Here is a 10,054-nt window from a genome sequence, read left to right on the forward strand (position 1 = left end):
CCCTCTTTCCTAGGGTTTCGGTTCAGGATCTGCCTTTTGAGGACATCACATAGTGTCTGATGCCCTTTGAGACTTTTGTACATCCCTGTTTCAAGCAATGTCTTCAACCTAGCATTCTCATCAGCAATAGCAGTGGTATCCTCAACAGAGGGGTTAGTTACCACATCAACAGTTGAAGATATTGCAACAGTAGCAGCAGTAGAACACTCAGCAACAGAAGTAGCGTTGTCACGCTCGATGCATTTAAGACATGGTGGTTCAAATCCTTCCTGAGCGGAACTGATCTGTTCGGCGTGAAGTGACTCGTTCTCCTTTTGAAGATCTTCATGAGCCGCTCTCAATTTCTCAAGATCTTGCTTCCTTTGAAGATAATCATAGGAAAGCTTTTCATGAGTTGTTGAGAGCGTTTCATGACGACTTTCAAGTTCCTCATACTTAACGTGAAGATTCTTTATGTCTTCAATTAAGGACTGAGATCGAGTCATTTCAGCGTCTAACAGATCATCGCTTTTGTCTAACAGTTTTTGAATATGTTCCATAGCTTTCTGTTGTTCAGTTGCAATTTTAGCAAGTGTTTTGTAGCTCGGTTTTGAACCACAATCAGAGTCATCTTCACTAGATGTTTGATAGTGAGTAGTGCGTGTGTTTACCTTGGCCCCGCGTGCCATGAAGCAGTAGGTAGGAGCGGAGTAGTCCTTGTCATTTGCATCGGTGTCGGTGATGGAGTCGTTGTCATGAGTGTTGAAGATGGACTTGGCAACGTATGCTGTAGCCAGACTTGCAATGCAAGAATCGGACTCCTCCTCGGACTCCACCTCCGCCTCCTCAGAAGTGGACTCCTCCTCTGAATCCATTTCCTTGCCAACAAACGCACGTGCCTTGCCAGATGAGCTCTTCTTGTGTGATGAAGACTTTGAGGAAGACTTGGAAGAAGACTTTGAGTATTTCTTCTTCTTCTTGTCGTCAGAGTCATATTCCTTACTCTTCTTCTTGTTGTTGTTCTCATTGTACCATTGCGGACACTCAGAGATGTAGAGGCCAGGTTTCTTGCACTTGTGGCATGTTCTCTTCTTGTAGTCATGAGCAGAAGCTTCATCATTCCTTGAGCTTGATCATGAAGACTTTCTGAAGCCTTTCTTCTTGGTGAATTTTTGGAACTTCTTCACAAACATAGCAAGCTCCTTTCCAATGTCTTCAGGATCATCAGAACTGCTATCAGATTCTTCTTCAGATGAGGAGACAGCTTTTGCCTTCAAGTCACGAGTTCACCCATAGTTGGGACCGTAGATGTCTCTTTTCTCAGAAAGCTGAAACTCATGTGTGTTGAGCCTCTCAAGTATGTCAGACGGATCGAGTGTCTTGAAATCAGGACGTTCTTGAATCATCAGGGCTAGGGTGTCAAACGAGCTGTCAAGTGATCTCAGGAGTGTCTTGATGACTTCATGCTTGGTGATCTCAGTGGCGCCGAGAGCTTGAAGCTCATTTGTGATGTCAGTGAGTCGATCAAACGTAAGCTGGACGTTCTCATTGTCATTTCTCTTGAAGCGGTTGAAGAGGTTGCGAAGGACACTGATTCTCTGATCTCTCTGGGTTGAGACGCCTTCATTGACCTTGGAGAGCCAGTCCTAGACTAGCTTAGATGTTTCCAAAGCACTCACGCGGCCATACTGTCCTTTGGTCAGATGACCACAGATGATGTTCTTGGCAGTGGAGTCCAGTTGAACGAACTTCTTGACATCAGTAGCGGTGACACCTTCACCAGCCTTGGGAACGCCATTCTTGACGACATACCATAGGTCGACATCAATGGCTTCAAGATGCATGCGCATCTTATTCTTCCAGTAGGGATATTCAGTTCCATCGAAGACGGGGCAAGCAGCAAACTTTAATTATCCCTGCAGTCGACATAGCTAAAACTCCAGGTGGTTAAACCGAATCACACAGAACAAGGGAGTACCTTGCTCTGATACCAATTGAAAGTGCTAGTGATCGACTAGAGGGGGGGTGAATAGGCGATTTGTATGAAAATCTTCAAAACATGGAAGTTTCGAAGACAAACGATAGAAATAAACCTATTACCATACAGCGGAAGGTAGACTACACTAGGCAAACCATAGTCAAGTATTCAATGAAGTGAAAGCATAATGACTAATAGCAGCTAGGCAGTAAAGATCAGGTAGGAAGATATTGTGAAGCCAATCAGAACAAGTAGTCACTCAGTGAAGACAAAAGATAATGCAATCATACAATGACTTCACAAGAACCAACAGTAAGCAAAGGGAAGGGAAGGATGAAACCAGTGACTCGTTGAAGACAATGATTTGTTGGACCAGTTCCAGTTGCTGTGACAACTGTACGTCTGGTTAGGGAGGCTGAGATTCAACTCAGAAGACCTCGTCTTCACCTTATTCCCCTTGAGCTAAGGACACCCAGTCCTCGCCCAATCACTCTGGTAAGTCTTCAAGGTAGACTTCCAAACCTTCACAGACTTCGTTCACCGGCGATCCACAATGACTCTTGGATGCTCAGAACGCGACGCCTAACCGGCTGGAGGATTCACAGTCCTCAAGTGTAATAAGTCTTCAGATCACACAGACAGGAAGACTTCAATGATGCCTAACACTCTTTGGCTCTGGGTGTTTAGGGCTTTATCCTCGCACGGAATTCTCTCTCAAAGGCTTCGAGGTGGGTTGCTCTCAAACGACAAAAGCCGTACTCTCACTCTGAGCAGCCAACCATTTATGGTTGTAGGGGGTGGGCTATTTATAGACACTAGGCAACCCGACCTGATTTGTACGAAATGACCCTGGGTCACTAAGGAACTGACACGTGTTCCAACGGTCAGATTTCAAACACACACGACAACTTTACTTGGGCTACAAGCAAAGCTGACTTGTCCAACTCTGGACAAGATTTGCTCTCATAGTCTTCACTCGAAGACATAGGATTTTGGTTAAGCATCACTTCAGTCATTCTGACTGGTTCTCTTGGACCCCACTTAACAGTACGGTGGTTCCTATGACTCAACAAAGAAGAAAAAGAACGACGAAATAACTAAGTCTTCGCGCTCCATAGTCTTCATGTGATGTCTTCTCTTGTCATAGTATTCAATGTGAATGTCTTCATATACCACCTTTGTATTCAATGTCTTCTTACATTTTTAGGGGTCATCTCTGGTAGGAAAACCGAATCAATGAGGGACTTCTACCTGTGTTATCCTGCAATTCTCACAAACACATTAGTCCCTCAACTAGGTTTGTCGTCAAAACTCCAAAACCAACTAGGGGTGGCACTAGATGCACTTACACTAAGCCACTCCAAGGATTGGGTACCAGATCTAGACCCGGCAGACGTGGCAAGAGGTTATCCTACCGTGAAGGAGGACGGGTCTCCTTTTGATCAGGATGACTTTATAGCCTGCGTCCATGAAGTCTGGCCTCGGGTGACTAGCCTTGGAGATGATACCAATGTGGACAAGTATCAACCCGATTTTGATAATGAGAATAAGAAGATGGCCCCTCCTTCCTATAAAGTAACCGACTTGATCCCACCGGTGAGAGAAGACACATTTGCCCCGGAAGTTGATCCGGTTGGCCTGATTGATGACGAAGCTAAATTTGTCGCCATGAATGGCTATGACTGGTCAAAACCCAACTTCCAGCAGATTCAAGATGTTGAACCGGTGAGGGAAGGACAATGATCATCTTCATGGGCTGTAAAAAGCCTTGTAATAGCTTAGCTTTTAAAAAACACTGTATGTCTGATTATGCCATTGCGCATGAAACACTTCTATGTGAATCTGTGCTTCTGGGTGCCAACATTTTAATGCTTTTCTCTACAATGTTTAAACTCTGTTCCTGTGAACACAAGGAAAAAATCTGGCAAGGCGGTTTAGAACCAACTGGGCTTAAACACCTATTTTACAGCCCATATTTCCACAACAAAAAATAGAGACAAATATAAATAAGGTTTAATACCAACTCTGAAGTTAACGCAGCCGATAAGCGCGTGTAAGTAAAAACCATACCTTGTCTTGGTGATCCTTAGACCGCTGGTTTAAATAACCCGGGTGATGATTTTGAGAATTCAATATAAAAGTTAAGACTCCTTTGAACATTCAATAATCATCATATCTCAGTAGCTCATACCTTCGGACCTTTAGACCACCGGCTTGGATAACCCGGGCGGCTGTGTTTTCCAATAATTGAGCCGGCAAAGAGAATCAAGCCATCTCATTTGTAATATTGAAACAACAAAAACTCAAAGGCAAGCAACAGATAACAAACATAATTTTAACTTTGTATTTAAAGGATTGGGGGTTTCTGATTCGAATACGATCAGTAAACCGGACCAAAGGGGTTAAGCTAAGGTTCGAATACGACCATATAGCCCCCAGTGGCTTTGGCGTTGCGCCGATCAAGAGGGTACCGACAGCTATGTTCTCTTTGGTTCGAATACGACCTATGTTTGAATAGGAAGCCCCCAAATGACCTTGAGAGGTTTTTAACGACCCTGATTCGAATACGATCCAAGTCGGCTCAAAAGGGGTTAAGCTATGATTCGGATACGATCAAGAAGCCCCCAAGTGAGTTTGGCCTTGAGCCGATCAAAAGGGTTACGACAACTATGTTCTCTTTGGTTTCGAATACGACCTATGTTTGAACAGGAAGCCCCCAAGTGACCATGATATTTAAAGCTAGATTCGAATACGATCATAAGCCGGACTAGAAAAGGTTAAACTTGATTCAAATATGATCAGCTCCTTAATAGTCATTTGTGAAAAAGTAATAAAGATGCATAATCTTTGAGAAGAAAGGAGACCGATGGTGTTACTTTATTGCTTATCATCGTATATACAGGATGAACGTATGTACAGGATGAGAGCCGGTGGCTCAGGTATAGTACGGCCAAAGCTGAGCAATGTTCCATGGCCGGCGGGTCTCCTCTTCCGACTTACGTGAGTCTGCATGCTCTCGAACATCAATGAGGTAGTAAGACCCATTGTTTAAATTTTTACTGACCACAAAGGGTCCTTCCCAAGGTGGGGATAATTTGTGTGCATCTGAAAGATCTTGGATGAGCCGGAGCACCAAGTCGCCTTCCTGAAAAGTCCTGGTCTTAATCCGGCGGCTGTGATAACGATGCAGGTCCTGTTGGTAGATTGCTGACCGTGTTGCTGCTAAGTCTCTTTCTTCATCCAACAAGTCAAGCGCATCCTGTCTGGCTCTTTCATTGTTAGCTTCAACATAAGCCGCCACGCGGGGCGAGTCATGACGGATGTCACTGGGCAACACTGCTTCTGCCACATAAACCATGAAGAAGGGTGTGTAACCCGTAGACCTGTTGGGTGTAGTATTGATGCTCCATAATACTGAAGGCAACTCCTCTACCCAACAACCCGGCGTTCGCTGTAAAGGAACCATAAGCCAGGGTTTTAGCCCTTTCAGAATTACCTGATTGGCTCTCTCAGCTTGACCATTGGATTGAGAATGAGCTACAGAAGAAACATCAAGCCGGATGTGCTCTTGCTGACAAAACTCTTCCATAGCCCCTTGGGATAGATTGGTGCCATTGTCTGTGATAATACTGTGTGGAAAACCGAAACGGAAGATTATTTTCTTCATGAACTGAACCGCCATGGCTGCATCACACTTACTCACAGGCTCTGCCTCAACCCATTTAGTGAACTTATCAACAGCCACCAGGAGATGTGTCTTCTTGTCCTTAGACCTTTTGAAAGGTCCCACCATGTCAAGGCCCCAGACTACAAATTGCCAAGTGATTGGAATCATTCGGAGCTCCTAAGCCGGCACATGCACTTGCCGTGCAAATTTCTGACATCCATCACATCTACAGACTAGATCTTCTGCATCAGCGTGAGCCGTCAACCAGTAAAAACCGTGACGAAACGCCTTGGCCACTAAAGATTTTGACCCGGCGTGATGACCACAATCGCCTTCATGGATCTCACGAAGGATTTCTTGACCTTCTTCGGGGGAAACACACCGTTGAAACGCTCCGGAAACACTGCGATGAAATAACTCTCCATCTGAAATCGTCATGGACTTAGACCGCCGGGTTATCTGTCGAGCCAGAATCTCATCTGCTGGCAATTCTCCCCGGGTCATGTAAGCCAAGAACGACACCGTCCAATCTGGGATGACATGAAGAGCCGCCACCAACTGCGCCTCCAGGTCAGGAACAGCTAAATCTTCTTCTGTGGGCAACTTGACAAAGGGGTTATGCAAAACATCTAAAAAGGTGTTGGATGGTACCGTCTTATGTTCAGACCCCAGCCGGCTCAAAGCATCAGCTGCTTCGTTCTTTCGACGGTCAATGTGTTCCACCTAATAACCTTTAAAATACCCTGCAAAAGCATCAACCTCTCGGCGGTAAGCCGCCATGAGAGGGTCTTTGGAATCCCACTTGCCAGACACCTGCTGAGCCACTAGATCTGAATCACCAAGATATATGACCCGGCTCAAGCTCATCTCCTTTGCCACTCGAAGACCATGGAGCAGTGCTTCATACTCTGCCGCATTGTTAGTGCACGGAAACATCAATCGTAACACATAACAAAATTTATCACCTCATGGGGAAGTTAATACAACTCCAGCCCCCGAGCCCTCCAATTGCCTGGACCCATCAAAATGAATAATCCAATATGTGTTGTCCGGCTTTTCTTCTGGCATCAGCATCTCTGTCCAGTCATTGATGAAGTCAACCAAGGCTTGAGACTTGATCGCAGTGCGTGGAACATACTTTAGTCCATGAGACCCAAGCTCAATTGCCCACTTGGCAACTCGCCCTGTAGCTTCTCTGTTTTGAATAATGTCTCCCAAAGGAGCAGAGCTAACCATAGTGATTGGATGTCCCTGAAAGTAATGCTTAAGCTTCCGGCTTGCCATGAACACCCCATAAACAAGCTTCTGCCAATGTGGATATCGTTTCTTAGACTCAATTAGCACTTCACCGACATAATAAACCGGCCGCTGAACCGGATGCTCCTTGCCAGCCTCCTTGCGCTCTACCACCATAGCCACACTAACAGCCCGTGAGTTGGCAGCTACGTACAATAATAGCGGCTCTTTATCAATTGGAGCAGCGAGGACCGGCGGCTCAGCCAATTGTGCCTTCAGATCCTCAAAAGCGGTGTTCGCAGCATCGCTCCAAACAAACACATGTGTTTTCTTCATCAACTGATACAGAGGCATAGCCTTTTCCCCTAACCGGCTTATGAACCGGCTCAAAGCAGCCACACGACCCGCCAGCCGTTGAACATCATTGATGCATGTTGGTTTCGCCAGGGATGTAATTGCCTTGATCTTCTCCGGGTTAGCTTCAATACCTCGGTTGGACACCAGAAAACCCAAAAGTTTGCCGGTTGGCACTCCAAAAACACACTTGGCCGGGTTAAGCATCATCTTGTAAACCCGAAGATTATCAAAAGTCTCTTTCAAGTCTGTGACCAAGGTTTCCTCTTCCCTGGACTTTACTACTATATCATCCACATAGGCATGAACATTGCGCCCAATTTGATCATGAAGACAATTCTGCACACACCGTTGGTAAGTCGCCTGAGCACTCTTGAGCCCAAAAGGCATAGACACATAGCAGAAAGCCCCAAAAGGAGTTATAAATGTCGTCTTCTCTTGATCCTTGATTGCCATCTTAATCTGATGATACCCGGAGTAAGCATCTAAGAAACTCAACCGTGCGCAACCCGCCGTAGCATCAATGATCTGATCAATACGGGGAAGAGCAAAAGGATCAGCCGGACAGGCCTTGTTTAAATCTGTGTAATCCACACACATACGCCAGGTGCCATTATTTTTTAGCACGAGCACCGGGTTAGCTAACCATTCTGGGTGGAAGACCTCCACAATGAACCCGGCCGCCAAGAGCCGGGCCACCTCTTCTCCAATGGCCTTGCGCCTTTCTTCATTGAACTGGCGAAGAAACTGTCTGACAGGTTTAAACTTTGGGTCGATATTAAGAGTGTGCTCAGCGAGTTCCCTCGGGACACCCAGCATGTCTGAAGGTTTCCATGCAAAGATGTCCCGGTTCTCACGGATGAACTCGATGAGCGTGCTTTCCTATTTTGGATCCAAGTTTGCGCTAATGATGAACTGTTTGGATGAATCACCAGGCACAAAGTCAACCATCTTAGTGTCATCTGCCGATTTGAACTTTAACTCCGGCTCATGCTCTGTAGTTGGTTTCTTTAATGACATCATGTCCGCCGGTTCAACATGATCCTTGTAGAATTTTAACTCCTCTGTTGCACAGACAGATTCAGCATAGGCAGCATCCCCCTCTTCACATTCCATAGCAATCTTCCGGCTCCCATGGAGTGTAATGGTGCCCTTGTGACCCGACATCTTGAGCTGTAAATACACGTAACACGGCCGAGCCATGAACTTGGGATAAGCCGGTCGCCCAAACAGAGCATGATATGGGCTTTTGATCTTAACCACTTCAAAGGTTAATTTTTCTGCCCTGGAGTCATACTCATCTCCAAAGGCTACCTCTAGCTCGATCTTACCAACTGGGTATGCCGACTTACCGGGTACTACACCATGAAAAACGGTGTTGGATTGTTTAAGGTTTTTATCCGTCAATCCCATCCGGCGGAACGTCTCATAGTAAAGGATGTTGATGTTGCTGCCTCCATCCATGAGTACCTTAGTAAACTTGTACCCACCAACCTGAGGTGCCACTACCAAAGCCAAGTGACCCGGATTATCAACCCGGGGCGGGTTATCCTCTCTACTCCACACAATAGGCTGCTCCGACCAACGTAGATAACGTGGGATTGCCGGTTCAACGGCATTGACGGCCCTCTTGTGGAGTTTCTGGTCTCTGTTACATAAACTGGTAGTAAAGACATGATACTGTCCGCTACTCAACTGCTTCGGGTTGCTTTGATAGCCGGATTGTTGCTGCTGTTGATTCCCTTGGTTGTGTTGCTGATTATATCCTCCCTGGTAACCGGGATGTCCCTGACCATGAAAACCTCCTCCGCTTGAACCGGCGCCCGGGCCCTGAAAGCCGCCTCCACCTGGGCTGCCACCCGAGCCGTGACCCCCATCAAATGCATTTGAATTTTTAAACGCCTTCATGATCGTGCAATCCTTCCACAAGTGGGTGGCTGGCTTCTCTCGGGTGCCGTGTTTTGGACAAGGTTCATTCAACAACTGCTCAAGGGTGGGGCCTGACCCGCCTGATCAAGGGGGTTGTCTGTCCTTGTGCCGCTAATTACCACCCTGCGCATTAGTATTAGCAACAAACTCATCAGCCTTACGCTTATTACCTCCTTGATTTGCCAGATTATGCTGGTGACCTTTGCCGTTCTTCTTTCCCTTCGTTGATTTTTCTTCATCAGATGCCGGGTCTTTGGTGGTGTCAGAATCGGCATACTTGACAAGAGCCTCCATCAACGTTCCCATGTCATTACAGTCACGTTTAAGCCGCCTCAACTTCTGTTTCAGAGGCTCAAAACGGAAATTCTTCTCCAACATCAAAACTACTGAGCCGGCATCCATCTTATCAGAGGAATGTATTATCTCTTTGACCCGGCGCACCCAATGGGTTGTAGACTCTCCATCCTCTTTCTTGCAATTGGTCAGATCCACAATCGACATTGGTTGTTTACACGTGTCTTTAAAGTTCTGGATGAACCGTGCCTTTAACTCTGCCCATGAGCCGATGGAGTTGGGTGGTAATCCTTTCAACCAGGTCCGAGCCGTTCCATACAACATCATGGTAAAATACTTGGCCATTGCAGCATCACTAACCTCCAATAGCTCCATAGCCATCTCATAGCTCTCAATCCAAGCCCCCGGCTATAAGTCAGCCGTGTAGTTAGGCACCTTACGAGGTCCCTTGAAATCCTCGGGCAACCACTCATTGCGTATGGCTGGGACCAGGCAAGGTATGACTCCGGTTCTTGTAGCCACCCCTACCTCAACCAAGGTCGCTGGATCAGCCGGAAAGGTTTGGTGAGCTGCCTGCTCTGCTGCTATCTGAGCCGCCCGTTCCGCCTCTTGACGAA

The sequence above is a fragment of the Triticum urartu genome, chromosome 1 (genome assembly GCF_003073215.2).
Source record: "Triticum urartu cultivar G1812 chromosome 1, Tu2.1, whole genome shotgun sequence".
In the NCBI taxonomy this organism is placed as follows: Eukaryota; Viridiplantae; Streptophyta; class Magnoliopsida; order Poales; family Poaceae; genus Triticum; species Triticum urartu.